This window comes from Colletes latitarsis, chromosome 9 (genome assembly GCF_051014445.1).
Source record: "Colletes latitarsis isolate SP2378_abdomen chromosome 9, iyColLati1, whole genome shotgun sequence".
Taxonomy (NCBI): Eukaryota; Metazoa; Arthropoda; class Insecta; order Hymenoptera; family Colletidae; genus Colletes; species Colletes latitarsis.
The window spans coordinates 8,706,530-8,734,473 of NC_135142.1; the positions used below are offsets into that span (position 1 = coordinate 8,706,530).

Below are 27,944 nucleotides of genomic sequence, written 5' to 3' on the forward strand. Positions count from 1 at the left end.
TTTATCATTTTAATATTTAATTTTAATTAGATTCATTAAAATATAATAAACTTAAAATTGAAAATACATATGATTGAATTATAGAAACTGAAATTTCTAAAATAAATAATATATTTTGTACAATAATAATTAAAGGTAAAAATAATAATATTAAATTATTTATTGATGATCCTATTAAAGATAATAATAAATGACCTGCTAATATATTAGCAGTTAATCGAATAGATAATGTTCATGGACGAATAATATTTCTAATTAATTCAATTAATACTATAAAATTTATTAAAAATATAGGTGTATTTAATGGAACTAAATGAATTAATATATAATTTAAATTTACACTTCATCCAAATAATATAAATCTTAATCATAAAGTTAAAGATAAAGATAAATTAATATTTAAATGACTTGTTGGTGTAAAATTATAAGGAAATAATCCTAATAAATTTATAAATAAAATTATTATTATTAAACTAATAAAAATAATAATATTAGATATATATTTAAATATTACTAATAATTTAAATTCATTAAAAATTAAATTAATTAATAATATAAATATTATTTGATAACGTGATAATTTAATTCAATATATTAATGGGATTAATATTAATACTATTATAATTATAATTCAATTTATTGATATATATATATTTGTTGAAGGATCAAAAATAGAAAATAAATTTGTTACCATTTATATATATAAATAAATAAATGTTTCTTATAAAATTTAATTTTTATAATTTTATTATAATTTATAAAATAAATTATAATTAAAATAATAAAAATTATAATTAATCTATAAATATACAAATTTAATCAATTTATTGGTATTATTTGTGGAATGAAAAAATTTTCATTAGAAGTAATTGTTAAATACTATTATTTGGTTTAAGAGACCAATTCTTACATTTCAGACACCTAATGAAAAAAATATTGATTATATATTATTCAATAACTTTAAAATGACATTTTAATATTATTATTTAACTAATTTTTTATAATAATATATAATTAATTATTTATATTAATTCAATTTATAAAATTTGAACAATTAGTTCTTTCTAATACAATTGGTATAAATCTATGATTAGCTCCACAAATTTCTGAACATTGCCCAAAAAATAAACCTGATCGTATTGAAATTAAAGTTATTTGATTAATACGTCCTGGAATTGAATCTATTTTTATTCCTAATGATGGAATTGTTCAAGAATGAATAACATCTAATGATGTAGTTAATAAACGAATAGGAATATTATAAGGGATAATTAATCGATTATCAACATCTAATAAACGAAATAAATCTAATTTATCTAAATCTTTAATTATATAAGAGTCAAAATTAAAATTTTTAAATTCAGGATATTCATAACTTCAATATCATTGATGTCCAATAGCTTTAATTGTAAAAAAAATAGGATTCCATATTTCATCAATAAAATATAATGTTTTTAATGAAGGAAAAGCAATAATTATTAAAATTAATATAGGTAAAATTGTTCATACAATTTCAATTAAATGATGCTTTAACAAATATCGATTTATAAATTCATTAGTTATAATATCTAATATAATTAATAATGTAAATGTAATAATTATAATTATTATAATTATAGTAATATTATAAAATAAATTTAAATTATTAGAAAATGGTGAACTTGGATCTTGAAAAGAAAATATTTTTCAATGTGAAATTATTAATAAAAAATTATAATTTTTATTTAAGAATCTTAAGTTCATTGCACTTATCTGCCATATTAATTATTAATAAATATTTTTAATTTTTTTTATAATTATAAAATTATTTATAATATATAAAATTTTATTTATTCTTTTTATTATATATAATTTTAATAATAAAAGGTAATTCATTAAATGAATGATCTAAAGGAGGATAATTTTGTAATCATTCTAAAGAACATTGATAAAATTTAAAAATAATTAATCGTTTAGCAATTAATCTTTCTATAATAATATAAATTAATAAAATTAATCTATTTAATGAAATTAAAGATCCTAAAGAAGATAATAAATTTCAACAATAATATGAATCAGGATAATCAGAATATCGTCGAGGTATTCCTATTAATCCTAAAAAATGTTGAGGAAAAAAAGTTAAATTTACTCCAATAAATATTAATAAAAATTGAATAATTAATCATTTTTTATTTAAAATTAAACCAGTAAAAATTGGGTATCAATAAATAAATCTTGCAATAATAGAAAATACTGCCCCTATAGATAATACATAATGAAAATGTGCTACTACATAATATGTATCATGTAAAATAATATCAATAGATGAATTAGATAATATAATTCCAGTTAATCCTCCTATCGTAAATAAAAAAATAAATCCTATTGATCATAAAATAGAAGGATTAATAATTAATTTAGATCCATAATATGTTGCTATTCATCTAAAAACTTTAATTCCAGTAGGAATAGCAATAATTATAGTTGCTGAAGTAAAATAAGCTCGTGTATCAACATCTAATCCAACTGTAAATATATGATGAGCTCATACAATAAATCCTAAAAATCCAATCCCTAATATTGCATAAATTATGCCAATATTACCAAATGTTTCCTTTTTACCACTTTCATTAAAAATAATATGTGAAATTAATCCAAATCCAGGTAAAATTAAAATATAAACTTCAGGATGACCAAAAAATCAAAATAAATGTTGATAAAGTACAGGATCTCCTCCACCTGAAGGGTCAAAAAATGAAGTATTTAAATTACGATCAGTTAATAATATTGTAATTGCACCAGCTAATACAGGTAAAGATAATAATAATAAAATTGTTGTAATAAAAACAGATCATGAAAATAAAGATAATTGATCATAATTTAAATTATAATTTTTTATTATTAAAATTGTTACAATAAAATTTATTGATCCTATAATAGATGAAATACCTGCAATATGTAAAGAAAAAATAGTTAAATCAACAGATAAAGAAGAATGATACATTAATGAAGATAATGGAGGATAAATAGTTCATCCTGTTCCTCTTCCTCTATATAAAATACTACTTATTAATAATAAAATTAATGAAGGGGGTAATAATCAAAATCTTATATTATTTATTCGTGGAAATGCTATATCTGGTGCACCAATTATTAATGGAATTAATCAATTTCCAAATCCTCCAATTAAAAAAGGTATAACTATAAAAAAAATTATAATAAAAGCATGAGAAGTAACAATAGAATTATAAATTTGATCATTATTAATTCATATACCTGGTGAACTTAATTCCATACGAATAATTATTCTTAATGAAGAACCAATTATTCCAGTTCATATAGCAAAAATAAAATATAGTATTCCAATATTCTTATGATTTGTTGAATAAAATCATTTAAAAATATAATAAATATTTATTAAAATTTACAATTATATTATATTTTTAAATTTGAAATTTAATAGTTTATTTTAACTTAAAATTTTATATTTATATTTAATATTAAAATTAAATTATAATAATTCATAAAATTAATAAATTTAAATAATATTGTGTCTGAAAAAGAAGTAAATTGTAAATTTATTTATAAAGATAAAAATTCTTTCTATATTAAAAATTATTATTTATTTTTAATTAAATTTTTATAAGTTAAAATAAACTATTAAATTGCAAATTTAAAAATATTAAAAATTTAATTAAAAGTTTATTAAATTTCAATATATAAATATAATATACATATAAATATAATTATAAATAAAATTAATAATAATCATTTAGGAATAATTGTATTAATTATAATCTTATAAGAATAAGATTTAATTTTTGAGTTTAAATAATGATTAAATAAAAATAAATTTAAATAAGTTCATGTCATTAAAGTTCTAGAAATTAATATAGGAATTAATACAACCATTAAATTATCATGATTTATAATTAAACTTTCTAATAATATCCATTTTATTAAAAATGTTAATATTGGAGGAAATCTAGAATATATAATCATTAAAAATATTATTAATATTTTTAATGATTTACTTAAGTTTAAATCATAAACATCAAATTTATTATCAATATTTAATATACCTAATAATCGAAATAATAATAATGTTATTAAAGTGTATAAAATTATATAAATAATAAATAATTTTATAGATATCATTATTAAAAATAACAATAAACATGTATGAATTAATGAAGAATAAATTATAATGTATTTTAAAGAATTAGTATTTAAAACTAAAAGTCTAGAATATAATAAATTAAAAATAATAAATCCAATTATATGATCATCTAATTTTAATATTAAATGTATTAAATAAATAGGTTGAATTTTTAAAATAGTAGAAAAAATAAATAAATTTATTCAATTTATATATTTTGAAGATATTAAAAATCAAAAATTTACAGGATATAAACCTATTTTTATATATAATATAAAATAAGTAATAGCAATATGTAAATTATCTATTTCTTCTAAATTAAGAATATTTTTTATAATAATACTAAAATATAATAATAAAGAAGTAATTATAGAAACTATAAAATAAAAAACTGCAGAATTTATATCCTTTTCAATAATCAAAATATAAACTATAGTAAAACTTACAATTTCTATTAATATTCAAACAATAATACAATTATTAAATAATAAAGATACAATTCTTAAAAAAAAAATTAAAAGAATTAATAATTTTAATTTAACATCATATTTTAAAGTTTTTTTAATATAAAATTAAATAAATTTTTTATTTAATTTAATAATTAATAATTTTAATTTAAATTTTTAATAAAATATAATAATAAAAATTTAATTTATATAAATATTTCATCAAAATATTCCTTTTTCAGGCATATTACTAAAATTTTTAAAAATTATATTTTAGTGTTTAAGCACATAAAATTTTGAATTTTATAGAATTAATTAAATTAATAAATATATTAATTATATAATTATTAATTATATAATATTTATTATTTTTTTATTTATTATATAAAAGATATTCAAAATCTATATTTAGGGTATGAACCTAATAACTTTATTTATTTAGTTTATTTATATAAATAAATATATAAATAAAAATAATTTTAATTTCATTATTAAGTAAATTTTTTTATACATCCTAGTAATTTCACTATAATTTTACTATACCTCTGATAATTAAATACTCACTCAATTTCAATGATCAGATGAAATTGAATGATTTTAATTTCATTATTAAGTAAATTTTTTTATACATCCTAGTAATTTCACTATAATTTTACTATAACTCTGATAATTAAATACTCACTCAATTTCAATGATCAGATGAAATTGAATGATTTTAATTTCATTATTAAGTAAATTTTTTTATACATCCTAGTAATTTCACTATAATTTTACTATAACTCTGATAATTAAATACTCACTCAATTTCAATGATCAGATGAAATTGAATGATTTTAATTTCATTATTAAGTAAATTTTTTTATACATCCTAGTAATTTCACTATAATTTTACTATAACTCTGATAATTAAATACTCACTCAATTTCAATGATCAGATGAAATTGAATGATTTTAATTTCATTATTAAGTAAATTTTTTTATACATCCTAGTAATTTCACTATAATTTTACTATAACTCTGATAATTAAATACTCACTCAATTTCAATGATCAGATGAAATTGAATGATTTTAATTTCATTATTAAGTAAATTTTTTTATACATCCTAGTAATTTCACTATAATTTTACTATAACTCTGATAATTAAATACTCACTCAATTTCAATGATCAGATGAAATTGAATGATTTTAATTTCATTATTAAGTAAATTTTTTTATACATCCTAGTAATTTCACTATAATTTTACTATAACTCTGATAATTAAATACTCACTCAATTTCAATGATCAGATGAAATTGAATGATTTTAATTTCATTATTAAGTAAATTTTTTTATACATCCTAGTAATTTCACTATAATTTTACTATAACTCTGATAATTAAATACTCACTCAATTTCAATGATCAGATGAAATTGAATGATTTTAATTTCATTATTAAGTAAATTTTTTTATACATCCTAGTAATTTCACTATAATTTTACTATAACTCTGATAATTAAATACTCACTCAATTTCAATGATCAGATGAAATTGAATGATTTTAATTTCATTATTAAGTAAATTTTTTTATACATCCTAGTAATTTCACTATAATTTTACTATAACTCTGATAATTAAATACTCACTCAATTTCAATGATCAGATGAAATTGAATGATTTTAATTTCATTATTAAGTAAATTTTTTTATACATCCTAGTAATTTCACTATAATTTTACTATACCTCTGATAATTAAATACTCACTCAATTTCAATGATCAGATGAAATTGAATGATTTTAATTTCATTATTAAGTAAATTTTTTTATACATCCTAGTAATTTCACTATAATTTTACTATACCTCTGATAATTAAATACTCACTCAATTTCAATGATCAGATGAAATTGAATGATTTTAATTTCATTATTAAGTAAATTTTTTTATACATCCTAGTAATTTCACTATAATTTTACTATAACTCTGATAATTAAATACTCACTCAATTTCAATGATCAGATGAAATTGAATGATTTTAATTTCATTATTAAGTAAATTTTTTTATACATCCTAGTAATTTCACTATAATTTTACTATACCTCTGATAATTAAATACTCACTCAATTTCAATGATCAGATGAAATTGAATGATTTTAATTTCATTATTAAGTAAATTTTTTTATACATCCTAGTAATTTCACTATAATTTTACTATAACTCTGATAATTAAATACTCACTCAATTTCAATGATCAGATGAAATTGAATGATTTTAATTTCATTATTAAGTAAATTTTTTTATACATCCTAGTAATTTCACTATAATTTTACTATAACTCTGATAATTAAATACTCACTCAATTTCAATGATCAGATGAAATTGAATGATTTTAATTTCATTATTAAGTAAATTTTTTTATACATCCTAGTAATTTCACTATAATTTTACTATAACTCTGATAATTAAATACTCACTCAATTTCAATGATCAAATGAAATTGAATGATTTTAATTTCATTATTAAGTAAATTTTTTTATACATCCTAGTAATTTCACTATAATTTTACTATAACTCTGATAATTAAATACTCACTCAATTTCAATGATCAGATGAAATTGAATGATTTTAATTTCATTATTAAATAAATTTTTTTATACATCCTAGTAATTTCACTATAATTTTACTATAACTCTGATAATTAAATACTCACTCAATTTCAATGATCAGATGAAATTGAATGATTTTAATTTCATTATTAAGTAAATTTTTTTATACATCCTAGTAATTTCACTATAATTTTACTATAACTCTGATAATTAAATACTCACTCAATTTCAATGATCAGATGAAATTGAATGATTTTAATTTCATTATTAAGTAAATTTTTTTATACATCCTAATAATTTCACTATAATTTTACTATAACTCTGATAATTAAATATTCACTCAATTTCAATGATCAGATGAAATTGAATGATTTTAATTTCATTATTAAGTAAATTTTTTTATACATCCTAGTAATTTCACTATAATTTTACTATAACTCTGATAATTAAATACTCACTCAATTTCAATGATCAGATGAAATTGAATGATTTTAATTTCATTATTAAGTAAATTTTTTTATACATCCTAGTAATTTCACTATAATTTTACTATAACTCTGATAATTAAATACTCACTCAATTTCAATGATCAGATGAAATTGAATGATTTTAATTTCATTATTAAGTAAATTTTTTTATACATCCTAATAATTTCACTATAATTTTACTATAACTCTGATAATTAAATATTCACTCAATTTCAATGATCAGATGAAATTGAATGATTTTAATTTCATTATTAAGTAAATTTTTTTATACATCCTAGTAATTTCACTATAATTTTACTATAACTCTGATAATTAAATACTCACTCAATTTCAATGATCAGATGAAATTGAATGATTTTAATTTCATTATTAAGTAAATTTTTTTATACATCCTAGTAATTTCACTATAATTTTACTATAACTCTGATAATTAAATACTCACTCAATTTCAATGATCAGATGAAATTGAATGATTTTAATTTCATTATTAAGTAAATTTTTTTATACATCCTAGTAATTTCACTATAATTTTACTATAACTCTGATAATTAAATACTCACTCAATTTCAATGATCAGATGAAATTGAATGATTTTAATTTCATTATTAAGTAAATTTTTTTATACATCCTAGTAATTTCACTATAATTTTACTATAACTCTGATAATTAAATACTCACTCAATTTCAATGATCAGATGAAATTGAATGATTTTAATTTCATTATTAAGTAAATTTTTTTATACATCCTAGTAATTTCACTATAATTTTACTATAACTCTGATAATTAAATACTCACTCAATTTCAATGATCAGATGAAATTGAATGATTTTAATTTCATTATTAAGTAAATTTTTTTATACATCCTAGTAATTTCACTATAATTTTACTATAACTCTGATAATTAAATACTCACTCAATTTCAATGATCAGATGAAATTGAATGATTTTAATTTCATTATTAAGTAAATTTTTTTATACATCCTAGTAATTTCACTATAATTTTACTATAACTCTGATAATTAAATACTCACTCAATTTCAATGATCAGATGAAATTGAATGATTTTAATTTCATTATTAAGTAAATTTTTTTATACATCCTAGTAATTTCACTATAATTTTACTATACCTCTGATAATTAAATACTCACTCAATTTCAATGATCAGATGAAATTGAATGATTTTAATTTCATTATTAAGTAAATTTTTTTATACATCCTAGTAATTTCACTATAATTTTACTATAACTCTGATAATTAAATACTCACTCAATTTCAATGATCAGATGAAATTGAATGATTTTAATTTCATTATTAAGTAAATTTTTTTATACATCCTAGTAATTTCACTATAATTTTATTATAACTCTGATAATTAAATACTCACTCAATTTCAATGATCAGATGAAATTGAATGATTTTAATTTCATTATTAAATAAATTTTTTTATACATCCTAGTAATTTCACTATAATTTTACTATAACTCTGATAATTAAATACTCACTCAATTTCAATGATCAGATGAAATTGAATGATTTTAATTTCATTATTAAGTAAATTTTTTTATACATCCTAGTAATTTCACTATAATTTTACTATAACTCTGATAATTAAATACTCACTCAATTTCAATGATCAGATGAAATTGAATGATTTTAATTTCATTATTAAGTAAATTTTTTTATACATCCTAGTAATTTCACTATAATTTTACTATACCTCTGATAATTAAATACTCACTCAATTTCAATGATCAGATGAAATTGAATGATTTTAATTTCATTATTAAGTAAATTTTTTTATACATCCTAGTAATTTCACTATAATTTTACTATAACTCTGATAATTAAATACTCACTCAATTTCAATGATCAGATGAAATTGAATGATTTTAATTTCATTATTAAGTAAATTTTTTTATACATCCTAGTAATTTCACTATAATTTTACTATAACTCTGATAATTAAATACTCACTCAATTTCAATGATCAGATGAAATTGAATGATTTTAATTTCATTATTAAGTAAATTTTTTTATACATCCTAGTAATTTCACTATAATTTTATTATAACTCTGATAATTAAATACTCACTCAATTTCAATGATCAGATGAAATTGAATGATTTTAATTTCATTATTAAGTAAATTTTTTTATACATCCTAGTAATTTCACTATAATTTTACTATAACTCTGATAATTAAATACTCACTCAATTTCAATGATCAGATGAAATTGAATGATTTTAATTTCATTATTAAGTAAATTTTTTTATACATCCTAGTAATTTCACTATAATTTTACTATAACTCTGATAATTAAATACTCACTCAATTTCAATGATCAGATGAAATTGAATGATTTTAATTTCATTATTAAGTAAATTTTTTTATACATCCTAGTAATTTCACTATAATTTTACTATAACTCTGATAATTAAATACTCACTCAATTTCAATGATCAGATGAAATTGAATGATTTTAATTTCATTATTAAGTAAATTTTTTTATACATCCTAGTAATTTCACTATAATTTTACTATAACTCTGATAATTAAATACTCACTCAATTTCAATGATCAGATGAAATTGAATGATTTTAATTTCATTATTAAATAAATTTTTTTATACATCCTAGTAATTTCACTATAATTTTACTATAACTCTGATAATTAAATACTCACTCAATTTCAATGATCAGATGAAATTGAATGATTTTAATTTCATTATTAAGTAAATTTTTTTATACATCCTAGTAATTTCACTATAATTTTACTATAACTCTGATAATTAAATACTCACTCAATTTCAATGATCAGATGAAATTGAATGATTTTAATTTCATTATTAAGTAAATTTTTTTATACATCCTAATAATTTCACTATAATTTTACTATAACTCTGATAATTAAATATTCACTCAATTTCAATGATCAGATGAAATTGAATGATTTTAATTTCATTATTAAGTAAATTTTTTTATACATCCTAATAATTTCACTATAATTTTACTATAACTCTGATAATTAAATACTCACTCAATTTCAATGATCAGATGAAATTGAATGATTTTAATTTCATTATTAAATAAATTTTTTTATACATCCTAGTAATTTCACTATAATTTTACTATAACTCTGATAATTAAATACTCACTCAATTTCAATGATCAGATGAAATTGAATGATTTTAATTTCATTATTAAGTAAATTTTTTTATACATCCTAGTAATTTCACTATAATTTTACTATAACTCTGATAATTAAATACTCACTCAATTTCAATGATCAGATGAAATTGAATGATTTTAATTTCATTATTAAGTAAATTTTTTTATACATCCTAATAATTTCACTATAATTTTACTATAACTCTGATAATTAAATATTCACTCAATTTCAATGATCAGATGAAATTGAATGATTTTAATTTCATTATTAAGTAAATTTTTTTATACATCCTAATAATTTCACTATAATTTTACTATAACTCTGATAATTAAATACTCACTCAATTTCAATGATCAGATGAAATTGAATGATTTTAATTTCATTATTAAGTAAATTTTTTTATACATCCTAGTAATTTCACTATAATTTTACTATAACTCTGATAATTAAATACTCACTCAATTTCAATGATCAGATGAAATTGAATGATTTTAATTTCATTATTAAGTAAATTTTTTTATACATCCTAGTAATTTCACTATAATTTTACTATAACTCTGATAATTAAATACTCACTCAATTTCAATGATCAGATGAAATTGAATGATTTTAATTTCATTATTAAGTAAATTTTTTTATACATCCTAGTAATTTCACTATAATTTTACTATAACTCTGATAATTAAATACTCACTCAATTTCAATGATCAGATGAAATTGAATGATTTTAATTTCATTATTAAGTAAATTTTTTTATACATCCTAGTAATTTCACTATAATTTTACTATAACTCTGATAATTAAATACTCACTCAATTTCAATGATCAGATGAAATTGAATGATTTTAATTTCATTATTAAGTAAATTTTTTTATACATCCTAGTAATTTCACTATAATTTTACTATAACTCTGATAATTAAATACTCACTCAATTTCAATGATCAGATGAAATTGAATGATTTTAATTTCATTATTAAGTAAATTTTTTTATACATCCTAGTAATTTCACTATAATTTTACTATAACTCTGATAATTAAATACTCACTCAATTTCAATGATCAGATGAAATTGAATGATTTTAATTTCATTATTAAGTAAATTTTTTTATACATCCTAGTAATTTCACTATAATTTTACTATACCTCTGATAATTAAATACTCACTCAATTTCAATGATCAGATGAAATTGAATGATTTTAATTTCATTATTAAGTAAATTTTTTTATACATCCTAGTAATTTCACTATAATTTTACTATACCTCTGATAATTAAATACTCACTCAATTTCAATGATCAGATGAAATTGAATGATTTTAATTTCATTATTAAGTAAATTTTTTTATACATCCTAGTAATTTCACTATAATTTTACTATAACTCTGATAATTAAATACTCACTCAATTTCAATGATCAGATGAAATTGAATGATTTTAATTTCATTATTAAGTAAATTTTTTTATACATCCTAGTAATTTCACTATAATTTTACTATAACTCTGATAATTAAATACTCACTCAATTTCAATGATCAGATGAAATTGAATGATTTTAATTTCATTATTAAGTAAATTTTTTTATACATCCTAGTAATTTCACTATAATTTTACTATAACTCTGATAATTAAATACTCACTCAATTTCAATGATCAGATGAAATTGAATGATTTTAATTTCATTATTAAGTAAATTTTTTTATACATCCTAGTAATTTCACTATAATTTTACTATAACTCTGATAATTAAATACTCACTCAATTTCAATGATCAGATGAAATTGAATGATTTTAATTTCATTATTAAGTAAATTTTTTTATACATCCTAGTAATTTCACTATAATTTTACTATACCTCTGATAATTAAATACTCACTCAATTTCAATGATCAGATGAAATTGAATGATTTTAATTTCATTATTAAGTAAATTTTTTTATACATCCTAGTAATTTCACTATAATTTTACTATACCTCTGATAATTAAATACTCACTCAATTTCAATGATCAGATGAAATTGAATGATTTTAATTTCATTATTAAGTAAATTTTTTTATACATCCTAGTAATTTCACTATAATTTTACTATAACTCTGATAATTAAATATTCACTCAATTTCAATGATCAGATGAAATTGAATGATTTTAATTTCATTATTAAGTAAATTTTTTTATACATCCTAGTAATTTCACTATAATTTTACTATAACTCTGATAATTAAATACTCACTCAATTTCAATGATCAGATGAAATTGAATGATTTTAATTTCATTATTAAGTAAATTTTTTTATACATCCTAGTAATTTCACTATAATTTTACTATAACTCTGATAATTAAATACTCACTCAATTTCAATGATCAGATGAAATTGAATGATTTTAATTTCATTATTAAGTAAATTTTTTTATACATCCTAGTAATTTCACTATAATTTTACTATAACTCTGATAATTAAATACTCACTCAATTTCAATGATCAGATGAAATTGAATGATTTTAATTTCATTATTAAGTAAATTTTTTTATACATCCTAGTAATTTCACTATAATTTTACTATAACTCTGATAATTAAATACTCACTCAATTTCAATGATCAGATGAAATTGAATGATTTTAATTTCATTATTAAGTAAATTTTTTTATACATCCTAGTAATTTCACTATAATTTTACTATAACTCTGATAATTAAATACTCACTCAATTTCAATGATCAGATGAAATTGAATGATTTTAATTTCGTTATTAAGTAAATTTTTTTATACATCCTAGTAATTTCACTATAATTTTACTATAACTCTGATAATTAAATACTCACTCAATTTCAATGATCAGATGAAATTGAATGATTTTAATTTCATTATTAAGTAAATTTTTTTATACATCCTAGTAATTTCACTATAATTTTACTATAACTCTGATAATTAAATACTCACTCAATTTCAATGATCAGATGAAATTGAATGATTTTAATTTCATTATTAAGTAAATTTTTTTATACATCCTAGTAATTTCACTATAATTTTACTATACCTCTGATAATTAAATACTCACTCAATTTCAATGATCAGATGAAATTGAATGATTTTAATTTCATTATTAAGTAAATTTTTTTATACATCCTAGTAATTTCACTATAATTTTACTATACCTCTGATAATTAAATACTCACTCAATTTCAATGATCAGATGAAATTGAATGATTTTAATTTCATTATTAAGTAAATTTTTTTATACATCCTAGTAATTTCACTATAATTTTACTATAACTCTGATAATTAAATACTCACTCAATTTCAATGATCAGATGAAATTGAATGATTTTAATTTCATTATTAAGTAAATTTTTTTATACATCCTAGTAATTTCACTATAATTTTACTATACCTCTGATAATTAAATACTCACTCAATTTCAATGATCAGATGAAATTGAATGATTTTAATTTCATTATTAAGTAAATTTTTTTATACATCCTAGTAATTTCACTATAATTTTACTATACCTCTGATAATTAAATACTCACTCAATTTCAATGATCAGATGAAATTGAATGATTTTAATTTCATTATTAAGTAAATTTTTTTATACATCCTAGTAATTTCACTATAATTTTACTATAACTCTGATAATTAAATACTCACTCAATTTCAATGATCAGATGAAATTGAATGATTTTAATTTCATTATTAAGTAAATTTTTTTATACATCCTAGTAATTTCACTATAATTTTACTATAACTCTGATAATTAAATACTCACTCAATTTCAATGATCAGATGAAATTGAATGATTTTAATTTCATTATTAAGTAAATTTTTTTATACATCCTAGTAATTTCACTATAATTTTACTATACCTCTGATAATTAAATACTCACTCAATTTCAATGATCAGATGAAATTGAATGATTTTAATTTCATTATTAAGTAAATTTTTTTATACATCCTAATAATTTCACTATAATTTTACTATAACTCTGATAATTAAATACTCACTCAATTTCAATGATCAGATGAAATTGAATGATTTTAATTTCATTATTAAGTAAATTTTTTTATACATCCTAGTAATTTCACTATAATTTTACTATACCTCTGATAATTAAATACTCACTCAATTTCAATGATCAGATGAAATTGAATGATTTTAATTTCATTATTAAGTAAATTTTTTTATACATCCTAATAATTTCACTATAATTTTACTATAACTCTGATAATTAAATACTCACTCAATTTCAATGATCAGATGAAATTGAATGATTTTAATTTCATTATTAAGTAAATTTTTTTATACATCCTAGTAATTTCACTATAATTTTACTATAACTCTGATAATTAAATACTCACTCAATTTCAATGATCAGATGAAATTGAATGATTTTAATTTCATTATTAAGTAAATTTTTTTATACATCCTAGTAATTTCACTATAATTTTACTATAACTCTGATAATTAAATACTCACTCAATTTCAATGATCAGATGAAATTGAATGATTTTAATTTCATTATTAAGTAAATTTTTTTATACATCCTAGTAATTTCACTATAATTTTACTATAACTCTAATAATTAAATACTCACTTAATTTCAATAAATCAAAACTTATTTATAATATAATTAAATTTTTATATATTACAATAAAAATTAAATTAATTAAAGAAAATAATCAAAATTTATTTTATAATATAATTAAATTTTTATATATTACAATAAAAATTAAATTAATTAAAGAAAATAATCAAAATTTATTTTATAATATAATTAAATTTTTATATATTACAATAAAAATTAAATTAATTAAAGAAAATAATCAAAATTTATTTTATAATATAATTAAATTTTTATATATTATAATAAAAATTAAATTAATTAAAGAAAATAATCAAAATTTATTTTATTTAAATAATAATTTTTATATAAACAATAATAATTAAATATATAAATATGTATTTATTATATTAAACTTTTTTTTTTTTTTTTTATATTAATAAATTTTTTAATATGAATAATTCAAATTATAAATTCATAAAATATATAATTTATATTTTATAATATAATTTATAATTTAATAATAATAAATTTAATATAATAAATATTTATTTATTAATAAATATTTAATTGATATATATATATATAATTATTGTTATAAAGAAAAAAAATAAATTATAGATTAATATACATATTATACATAATAAATATGTTAATTTATATACAATTATCTATAAATCTTGAGATCTATATACATCTATCAATATATACTAAGAGTCTAATTATATATAATTATCTATGGATTTATCGAATATATAATTTATATTATAAAATATAATCCACAATTTAATAATAATAAATTTAATATAATAAATATTTATTTATTAATAAATATTTAATCGATATATATATATATAATTATTGTTATAAAGAAAAAAAAATAAATTATAGATTAATATACATATTATACATAATAAATATGTTAATTTATATACAATTATCTATAAATCTTGAGATCTATATACATCTATCAATATATACTAAGAGTCTAATTATATATAATTATCTATGGATTTATTGAATATATAATTTATATTATAAAATATAATCCACAATTTAATAATAATAAATTTAATATAATAAATATTTATCTATTAATAAATATTTAATTGATATATATATATATAATTATTGTTATAAAGAAAAAAAAATAAATTATAGATTAATATACATATTATACATAATAAATATGTTAATATATATATAATCATCTATAAATCTTGAGATCTACATACATCTATCAATATATACTAAGAGTCTAATTATATATAATTATCTATGGATTTATCAAATATATAATTTATATTATAAAATATAATCCACAATTTAATAACAATAGATTTAATATAATAAATATTTATTTATTAATAAATATTTAATTGATATATATATATATAATTATTGTTATAAAGGAAAAAAAATAAATTATAGATTAATATACATATTATACATAATAAATATGTTAATCTATATACAATTATCTATAAATCTTGAGATCTACATACATCTATTAATATATACTAAGAGTCTAATTATACATAATTATTTATGGATTTATCGAATATATGATTTATATTATAAAATATAATCCATAATTTAATAACAATAAATTTAATATAATAAATATTTATCTATTAATAAATATTTAATCGATATATATATATATAATTATTATTATAAAAGAAAAAAAAATAAATTATAGATTAATATACATATTATACATAATAAATATGTTAATCTATATACAATTATCTATAAATCTTGAGATCTATATACATCTATCAATATATACTAAGAGTCTAATTATATATAATTATCTATGGATTTATCGAATATATGATCTATATTATAAAATATAATCCATAATTTAATAATAATAAATTTAATATAATAAATATTTATCTATTAATAAATATTTAATTGATATATATATATATAATTATTGTTATAAAGAAAAAAAAATAAATTATAGATTAATATACATATTATACATAATAAATATGTTAATTTATATATAATTATCTATAAATCTTGAGATCTATATACATCTATTAATATATACTAAGAGTCTAATTATATATAATTATCTATGGATTTATCGAATATATGATTTATATTATAAAATATAATCCATAATTTAATAATAATAAATTTAATACAATAAATATTTATTTATTAATAAATATTTAATTGATATATATATATATATAATTTATTTTATAATATAATATTAATTATATACATATATATATATATATAATTTATTTATTTATTATATAATATTAATTATATATATTTATATGTATATATATATATATATCAATTAAATATTTATTAATAAATAAATATTTATTGTATTAAATTTATTATTATTAAATTATAGATTATATTTTATAATATAAATCATATATTCGATAAATTCATAGATAATTATATATAATTAGACTCTTAGTATATATTAATAGATGTATATAGATCTCAAGATTTATAGATAATTGTATATAGATTAACATATTTATTATGTATAATATGTATATTAATCTATAATTTATTTTTTTTTCTTTATAACAATAATTATATATATATATATCAATTAAATATTTATTAATAGATAAATATTTATTATATTAAATTTATTATTATTAAATTGTGGATTATATTTTATAATATAGATCATATATTCGATAAATCCATAGATAATTATATATAATTAGACTCTTAGTATATATTAATAGATGTATATAGATCTCAAGATTTATAGATAATTGTATATAGATTAACATATTTATTATGTATAATATGTATATTAATCTATAATTTATTTTTTTTCTTTTATAACAATAATTATATATATATATATCAATTAAATATTTATTAATAGATAAATATTTATTATATTAAATTTATTATTATTAAATTGTGGATTATATTTTATAATATAGATCATATATTCGATAAATCCATAGATAATTATATATAATTAGACTCTTAGTATATATTAATAGATGTATATAGATCTCAAGATTTATAGATAATTGTATATAGATTAACATATTTATTATGTATAATATGTATATTAATCTATAATTTATTTTTTTTCTTTTATAACAATAATTATATATATATATATCAATTAAATATTTATTAATAGATAAATATTTATTATATTAAATCTATTGTTATTAAATTGTGGATTATATTTTATAATATAGATCATATATTCGATAAATCCATAGATAATTATATATAATTAGACTCTTAGTATATATTGATAGATGTATATAGATCTCAAGATTTATAGATAATTGTATATAGATTAACATATTTATTATGTATAATATGTATATTAATCTATAATTTATTTTTTTTTCTTTATAACAATAATTATATATATATATATCAATTAAATATTTATTAATAAATAAATATTTATTATATTAAATCTATTATTATTAAATTGTGGATTATATTTTATAATATAGATCATATATTCGATAAATCCATAGATAATTATATATAATTAGACTCTTAGTATATATTAATAGATGTATATAGATCTCAAGATTTATAGATAATTGTATATAAATTAATATATTTATTATGTATAATATGTATATTAATCTATAATTTATTTTTTTTCTTTTATAACAATAATTATATATATATATATATCAATTAAATATTTATTAATAGATAAATATTTATTATATTAAATCTATTGTTATTAAATTGTGGATTATATTTTATAATATAAATCATATATTCGATAAATCCATAGATAATTATGTATAATTAGACTCTTAGTATATATTAATAGATGTATATAGATCTCAAGATTTATAGATAATTGTATATAAATTAACATATTTATTATGTATAATATGTATATTAATCTATAATTTATTTTTTTTTCTTTATAACAATAATTATATATATATATATATCAATTAAATATTTATTAATAGATAAATATTTATTATATTAAATCTATTGTTATTAAATTGTGGATTATATTTTATAATATAAATTATATATTCGATAAATCCATAGATAATTATGTATAATTAGACTCTTAGTATATATTGATAGATGTATATAGATCTCAAGATTTATAGATAATTGTATATAGATTAACATATTTATTATGTATAATATGTATATTAATCTATAATTTATTTTTTTTTTTTATAACAATAATTATATATATATATATCAATTAAATATTTATTAATAGATAAATATTTATTATATTAAATTTATTATTATTAAATTATAAATTATATTATAAAATATAAATTATATATTTTATAAATTTATAATTTGAATTATTCATATTAAAAAATTTATTAATATAAAAAAAAAAAAAAAAGTTTAATATAATAAATACATATTTATATATTTAATTATTATTGTTTATATAAAAATTATTATTTAAATAAAATAAATTTTGATTATTTTCTTTAATTAATTTAATTTTTATTATAATATATAAAAATTTAATTATATTATAAAATAAATTTTGATTATTTTCTTTAATTAATTTAATTTTTATTGTAATATATAAAAATTTAATTATATTATAAAATAAATTTTGATTATTTTCTTTAATTAATTTAATTTTTATTGTAATATATAAAAATTTAATTATATTATAAAATAAATTTTGATTATTTTCTTTAATTAATTTAATTTTTATTGTAATATATAAAAATTTAATTATATTATAAATAAGTTTTGATTTATTGAAATTGAGTGAGTATTTAATTATCAGAGTTATAGTAAAATTATAGTGAAATTACTAGGATGTATAAAAAAATTTACTTAATAATGAAATTAAAATCATTCAATTTCATCTGATCATTGAAATTGAGTGAGTATTTAATTATCAGAGTTATAGTAAAATTATAGTGAAATTACTAGGATGTATAAAAAAATTTACTTAATAATGAAATTAAAATCATTCAATTTCATCTGATCATTGAAATTGAGTGAGTATTTAATTATCAGAGGTATAGTAAAATTATAGTGAAATTACTAGGATGTATAAAAAAATTTACTTAATAATGAAATTAAAATCATTCAATTTCATCTGATCATTGAAATTGAGTGAGTATTTAATTATCAGAGGTATAGTAAAATTATAGTGAAATTACTAGGATGTATAAAAAAATTTACTTAATAATGAAATTAAAATCATTCAATTTCATCTGATCATTGAAATTGAGTGAGTATTTAATTATCAGAGTTATAGTAAAATTATAGTGAAATTACTAGGATGTATAAAAAAATTTACTTAATAATGAAATTAAAATCATTCAATTTCATCTGATCATTGAAATTGAGTGAGTATTTAATTATCAGAGTTATAGTAAAATTATAGTGAAATTACTAGGATGTATAAAAAAATTTACTTAATAATGAAATTAAAATCATTCAATTTCATCTGATCATTGAAATTGAGTGAGTATTTAATTATCAGAGGTATAGTAAAATTATAGTGAAATTACTAGGATGTATAAAAAAATTTACTTAATAATGAAATTAAAATCATTCAATTTCATCTGATCATTGAAATTGAGTGAGTATTTAATTATCAGAGGTATAGTAAAATTATAGTGAAATTACTAGGATGTATAAAAAAATTTACTTAATAATGAAATTAAAATCATTCAATTTCATCTGATCATTGAAATTGAGTGAGTATTTAATTATCAGAGTTATAGTAAAATTATAGTGAAATTACTAGGATGTATAAAAAAATTTACTTAATAATGAAATTAAAATCATTCAATTTCATCTGATCATTGAAATTGAGTGAGTATTTAATTATCAGAGTTATAGTAAAATTATAGTGAAATTACTAGGATGTATAAAAAAATTTACTTAATAATGAAATTAAAATCATTCAATTTCATCTGATCATTGAAATTGAGTGAGTATTTAATTATCAGAGTTATAGTAAAATTATAGTGAAATTACTAGGATGTATAAAAAAATTTACTTAATAATGAAATTAAAATCATTCAATTTCATCTGATCATTGAAATTGAGTGAGTATTTAATTATCAGAGGTATAGTAAAATTATAGTGAAATTACTAGGATGTATAAAAAAATTTACTTAATAATGAAATTAAAATTATTTTTATTTATATATTTATTTATATAAATAAACTAAATAAATAAAGTTATTAGGTTCATACCCTAAATATAGATTTTGAATATCTTTTATATAATAAATAAAAAAATAATAAATATTATATAATTAATAATTATATAATTAATATATTTATTAATTTAATTAATTCTATAAAATTCAAAATTTTATGTGCTTAAACACTAAAATATAATTTTTAAAAATTTTAGTAATATGCCTGAAAAAGGAATATTTTGATGAAATATTTATATAAATTAAATTTTTATTATTATATTTTATTAAAAATTTAAATTAAAATTATTAATTATTAAATTAAATAAAAAATTTATTTAATTTTATATTAAAAAAACTTTAAAATATGATGTTAAATTAAAATTATTAATTCTTTTAATTTTTTTTTTAAGAATTGTATCTTTATTATTTAATAATTGTATTATTGTTTGAATATTAATAGAAATTGTAAGTTTTACTATAGTTTATATTTTGATTATTGAAAAGGATATAAATTCTGCAGTTTTTTATTTTATAGTTTCTATAATTACTTCTTTATTATTATATTTTAGTATTATTATAAAAAATATTCTTAATTTAGAAGAAATAGATAATTTACATATTGCTATTACTTATTTTATATTATATATAAAAATAGGTTTATATCCTGTAAATTTTTGATTTTTAATATCTTCAAAATATATAAATTGAATAAATTTATTTATTTTTTCTACTATTTTAAAAATTCAACCTATTTATTTAATACATTTAATATTAAAATTAGATGATCATATAATTGGATTTATTATTTTTAATTTATTATATTCTAGACTTTTAGTTTTAAATACTAATTCTTTAAAATACATTATAATTTATTCTTCATTAATTCATACATGTTTATTGTTATTTTTAATAATGATATCTATAAAATTATTTATTATTTATATAATTTTATACACTTTAATAACATTATTATTATTTCGATTATTAGGTATATTAAATATTGATAATAAATTTGATGTTTATGATTTAAACTTAAGTAAATCATTAAAAATATTAATAATATTTTTAATGATTATATATTCTAGATTTCCTCCAATATTAACATTTTTAATAAAATGGATATTATTAGAAAGTTTAATTATAAATCATGATAATTTAATGGTTGTATTAATTCCTATATTAATTTCTAGAACTTTAATGACATGAACTTATTTAAATTTATTTTTATTTAATCATTATTTAAACTCAAAAATTAAATCTTATTCTTATAAGATTATAATTAATACAATTATTCCTAAATGATTATTATTAATTTTATTTATAATTATATTTATATGTATATTATATTTATATATTGAAATTTAATAAACTTTTAATTAAATTTTTAATATTTTTAAATTTGCAATTTAATAGTTTATTTTAACTTATAAAAATTTAATTAAAAATAAATAATAATTTTTAATATAGAAAGAATTTTTATCTTTATAAATAAATTTACAATTTACTTCTTTTTCAGACACAATATTATTTAAATTTATTAATTTTATGAATTATTATAATTTAATTTTAATATTAAATATAAATATAAAATTTTAAGTTAAAATAAACTATTAAATTTCAAATTTAAAAATATAATATAATTGTAAATTTTAATAAATATTTATTATATTTTTAAATGATTTTATTCAACAAATCATAAGAATATTGGAATACTATATTTTATTTTTGCTATATGAACTGGAATAATTGGTTCTTCATTAAGAATAATTATTCGTATGGAATTAAGTTCACCAGGTATATGAATTAATAATGATCAAATTTATAATTCTATTGTTACTTCTCATGCTTTTATTATAATTTTTTTTATAGTTATACCTTTTTTAATTGGAGGATTTGGAAATTGATTAATTCCATTAATAATTGGTGCACCAGATATAGCATTTCCACGAATAAATAATATAAGATTTTGATTATTACCCCCTTCATTAATTTTATTATTAATAAGTAGTATTTTATATAGAGGAAGAGGAACAGGATGAACTATTTATCCTCCATTATCTTCATTAATGTATCATTCTTCTTTATCTGTTGATTTAACTATTTTTTCTTTACATATTGCAGGTATTTCATCTATTATAGGATCAATAAATTTTATTGTAACAATTTTAATAATAAAAAATTATAATTTAAATTATGATCAATTATCTTTATTTTCATGATCTGTTTTTATTACAACAATTTTATTATTATTATCTTTACCTGTATTAGCTGGTGCAATTACAATATTATTAACTGATCGTAATTTAAATACTTCATTTTTTGACCCTTCAGGTGGAGGAGATCCTGTACTTTATCAACATTTATTTTGATTTTTTGGTCATCCTGAAGTTTATATTTTAATTTTACCTGGATTTGGATTAATTTCACATATTATTTTTAATGAAAGTGGTAAAAAGGAAACATTTGGTAATATTGGCATAATTTATGCAATATTAGGGATTGGATTTTTAGGATTTATTGTATGAGCTCATCATATATTTACAGTTGGATTAGATGTTGATACACGAGCTTATTTTACTTCAGCAACTATAATTATTGCTATTCCTACTGGAATTAAAGTTTTTAGATGAATAGCAACATATTATGGATCTAAATTAATTATTAATCCTTCTATTTTATGATCAATAGGATTTATTTTTTTATTTACGATAGGAGGATTAACTGGAATTATATTATCTAATTCATCTATTGATATTATTTTACATGATACATATTATGTAGTAGCACATTTTCATTATGTATTATCTATAGGGGCAGTATTTTCTATTATTGCAAGATTTATTTATTGATACCCAATTTTTACTGGTTTAATTTTAAATAAAAAATGATTAATTATTCAATTTTTATTAATATTTATTGGAGTAAATTTAACTTTTTTTCCTCAACATTTTTTAGGATTAATAGGAATACCTCGACGATATTCTGATTATCCTGATTCATATTATTGTTGAAATTTATTATCTTCTTTAGGATCTTTAATTTCATTAAATAGATTAATTTTATTAATTTATATTATTATAGAAAGATTAATTGCTAAACGATTAATTATTTTTAAATTTTATCAATGTTCTTTAGAATGATTACAAAATTATCCTCCTTTAGATCATTCATTTAATGAATTACCTTTTATTATTAAAATTATATATAATAAAAAGAATAAATAAAATTTTATATATTATAAATAATTTTATAATTATAAAAAAAATTAAAAATATTTATTAATAATTAATATGGCAGATAAGTGCAATGAACTTAAGATTCTTAAATAAAAATTATAATTTTTTATTAATAATTTCACATTGAAAAATATTTTCTTTTCAAGATCCAAGTTCACCATTTTCTAATAATTTAAATTTATTTTATAATATTACTATAATTATAATAATTATAATTATTACATTTACATTATTAATTATATTAGATATTATAACTAATGAATTTATAAATCGATATTTGTTAAAGCATCATTTAATTGAAATTGTATGAACAATTTTACCTATATTAATTTTAATAATTATTGCTTTTCCTTCATTAAAAACATTATATTTTATTGATGAAATATGGAATCCTATTTTTTTTACAATTAAAGCTATTGGACATCAATGATATTGAAGTTATGAATATCCTGAATTTAAAAATTTTAATTTTGACTCTTATATAATTAAAGATTTAGATAAATTAGATTTATTTCGTTTATTAGATGTTGATAATCGATTAATTATCCCTTATAATATTCCTATTCGTTTATTAACTACATCATTAGATGTTATTCATTCTTGAACAATTCCATCATTAGGAATAAAAATAGATTCAATTCCAGGACGTATTAATCAAATAACTTTAATTTCAATACGATCAGGTTTATTTTTTGGGCAATGTTCAGAAATTTGTGGAGCTAATCATAGATTTATACCAATTGTATTAGAAAGAACTAATTGTTCAAATTTTATAAATTGAATTAATATAAATAATTAATTATATATTATTATAAAAAATTAGTTAAATAATAATATTAAAATGTCATTTTAAAGTTATTGAATAATATATAATCAATATTTTTTTCATTAGGTGTCTGAAATGTAAGAATTGGTCTCTTAAACCAAATAATAGTATTTAACAATTACTTCTAATGAAAATTTTTTCATTCCACAAATAATACCAATAAATTGATTAAATTTGTATATTTATAGATTAATTATAATTTTTATTATTTTAATTATAATTTATTTTATAAATTATAATAAAATTATAAAAATTAAATTTTATAAGAAACATTTATTTATTTATATATATAAATGGTAACAAATTTATTTTCTATTTTTGATCCTTCAACAAATATATATATATCAATAAATTGAATTATAATTATAATAGTATTAATATTAATCCCATTAATATATTGAATTAAATTATCACGTTATCAAATAATATTTATATTATTAATTAATTTAATTTTTAATGAATTTAAATTATTAGTAATATTTAAATATATATCTAATATTATTATTTTTATTAGTTTAATAATAATAATTTTATTTATAAATTTATTAGGATTATTTCCTTATAATTTTACACCAACAAGTCATTTAAATATTAATTTATCTTTATCTTTAACTTTATGATTAAGATTTATATTATTTGGATGAAGTGTAAATTTAAATTATATATTAATTCATTTAGTTCCATTAAATACACCTATATTTTTAATAAATTTTATAGTATTAATTGAATTAATTAGAAATATTATTCGTCCATGAACATTATCTATTCGATTAACTGCTAATATATTAGCAGGTCATTTATTATTATCTTTAATAGGATCATCAATAAATAATTTAATATTATTATTTTTACCTTTAATTATTATTGTACAAAATATATTATTTATTTTAGAAATTTCAGTTTCTATAATTCAATCATATGTATTTTCAATTTTAAGTTTATTATATTTTAATGAATCTAATTAAAATTAAATATTAAAATGATAAATTCAAATCATCCTTTTCATTTAGTTACATTAAGACCATGACCTTTAATAACTTCTTTATCTTTAATAAATTTATTAATAAGAGTATTAAATTGATTTATATTAAATAAATTATTTTTTATATTATTAAATATATTAATTTTAATAATAATAATATTTCAATGATGACGAGATATTATTCGGGAAAGAACTTATCAAGGATTTCATACATTAAAAGTAATAATAATAATAAAATTTAGAATAATTTTATTTATTATTTCAGAATTATTTTTTTTTATTTCAATATTTTGAACTTATTTCCATAGATGTATTTCACCTAATATTGAAATTGGTAATTTATGACCTCCTAAAAATATTTTAATATTTAATCCTTATGATATTCCATTATTAAATTCAATTATTTTAATTTCATCTGGATTTATAATTACTTTAAGTCATAATTTATTATTAAATAATAAATTAAGATATAGAAAATTTTGATTATTATGTACAATTTTATTAGGAATTTATTTTTCATTATTACAATATTTAGAATATAATGAATCAAAATTTTGTATTAATGATAGAATTTTTGGATCTATTTTTTATTTATTAACAGGATTTCATGGAACACATGTAATTATTGGTATTTTATTTTTAATAACATGTTTATTTCGTATATCAATTAATCATTTTTCTAAAATTCATCATTTTCATTTTGAAGCTTCATCTTGATATTGACATTTTGTAGATATTATTTGATTATTTGTTTATATATTTATTTATTGATGAATATATTAAATTAATTAATATATATATATATAGTATAAAAATTATTACGATTAACTTCCAATTAAAAAATTTATTAATAATAATATATATAATTTTTAATTATATATTTATATTATTTATTATTATATTTATTTGTTTATTATTAACATTTATAAATTTATATTTTAAAATAAGGTATAAAAAAAATCGAGAAAAAATTTTACCAATTGAGTGTGGATTTGATCCTTTATCTAATAGACGATTACCATTTTCTAATAATTTTTTTTTAATTTCATTAATTTTTTTAATTTTTGATGTTGAAATTATATTAATTTTACCATTAATTTTTGTAATAAAAGAATTTATATCTTTAATTTCAATAATTATATTTATATATTTTTTATTAATATTAATTATTGGGTTATTAATAGAATGATATTTAGGTTATTTAAATTGATTAAATTAATTTATTATATAGATTAATTTTAATAATCAAATTTTTAATTCGAAATTAAATGTAAATTTTTACTTTATATAATTTTTAATTTGGATATTAGTTAATATAATAACATTTAAATTGCATTTAAAAATTTAATAAATAAATTATTAATATCTAA

General features: G+C 16.0%; 2 long non-coding RNA genes and 1 pseudogene across 3 annotated transcripts in view; 1 reads left to right on the plus strand and 2 right to left on the minus strand.

The window, feature by feature from the left end:
- LOC143345914 (uncharacterized) lies at positions 1 to 26,669 on the minus strand. Its single transcript, XR_013080339.1, has 2 exons — positions 26,007 to 26,669; positions 1 to 341 (listed from the first exon to the last, which is right to left on the minus strand). It is a non-coding gene; the product is annotated as an uncharacterized LOC143345914 (long non-coding RNA).
- Positions 1 to 27,874, plus strand: part of LOC143345916 (uncharacterized) — a 29,036-nt gene extending 1,162 nt beyond the window's left edge. Inside the window, exon 2 of the long non-coding RNA XR_013080341.1 lies at positions 26,663 to 27,874. This is a non-coding gene — a long non-coding RNA (uncharacterized LOC143345916). The remainder of the gene's footprint in view (positions 1 to 26,662) is intronic.
- LOC143345639 (NADH-ubiquinone oxidoreductase chain 5-like) overlaps positions 1 to 27,944 on the minus strand; it is a 355,740-nt pseudogene that overhangs the window by 3,421 nt on the left and 324,375 nt on the right. The window lies entirely within an intron of this gene.